Here is a 731-nt window from a genome sequence, read left to right as displayed (position 1 = left end):
CCATGATGTCGTTCAACAAGAGAGACCTCGAAAACGACTGGATTATCGCATTAACCATTTGAATCACCTGCTTATCTCAACCATGATGTCGTTCAACAAGAGAGACCTCTAAAACGACTGAATTATCGCATTAACCATTTGAAATTGAACAAAATATCTATAACATAACTCGAACAAAGGTACGAAGTTCATAAAAGTCTTTTTAATTTAAGATAGAAATTGTAAAATAAAATGAAATAAGAAAATAATATTCCATTGCCGGGAATCGAACCCGGATCTCCTGGGTGAAAGCCAGATATCCTAACCGCTGGACGACAATGGATTTTTGGTGTAGATGTCCTGAAGTATTTTCTCAGATCGCTGAAGAGTTTTAGCATGATCTTTTGCTTAATGTCTAACTCTTCTACACGTCCTTCCCTTTGTGTGTTAGAGTTCTCAGGGCTACCGCAAAGTTTCGAGCTGTTCGATTGTGTAACTCTTTCTTCAAAAGAGTCAACATCAAACGTTAGGTCTTTAATTGGCAACCCATCAAGGGGAGCGTCGATTGCATCGATTCCATCAACGGTCTTCCCATGAGTTTATGGTGCATGACCCATTTTTTATATCATCCACCTTCGAGCGCCACCGTCCATGAGATGCATTGTGGCCAATGTAACTCTTAGATCCTATGAGCAAGTTCCTGTGACCTTCAAGTATTGTTCTACGTCAAAAATAAAGTTTTTTAATTCGTT

General features: G+C 39.0%; 1 non-coding gene across 1 annotated transcript; it reads right to left on the bottom strand.

Moving 5' to 3' along the window:
• Positions 1-250: 250 nt before the first annotated feature.
• TRNAE-UUC (transfer RNA glutamic acid (anticodon UUC)) lies at positions 251-322 on the bottom strand. Its single transcript has one exon. It is a non-coding gene; the product is annotated as a tRNA-Glu (tRNA).
• Positions 323-731: the final 409 nt, after the last annotated feature.

The sequence above is a fragment of the Cucurbita pepo genome, chromosome 10, assembly GCF_057944985.1.
Source record: "Cucurbita pepo subsp. pepo isolate OVF chromosome 10, ASM5794498v1, whole genome shotgun sequence".
NCBI lineage: Eukaryota > Viridiplantae > Streptophyta > Magnoliopsida > Cucurbitales > Cucurbitaceae > Cucurbita > Cucurbita pepo.
Note: the sequence above shows the minus strand (reverse complement) of the source record. Positions and strands in the feature narration are given on the sequence as shown.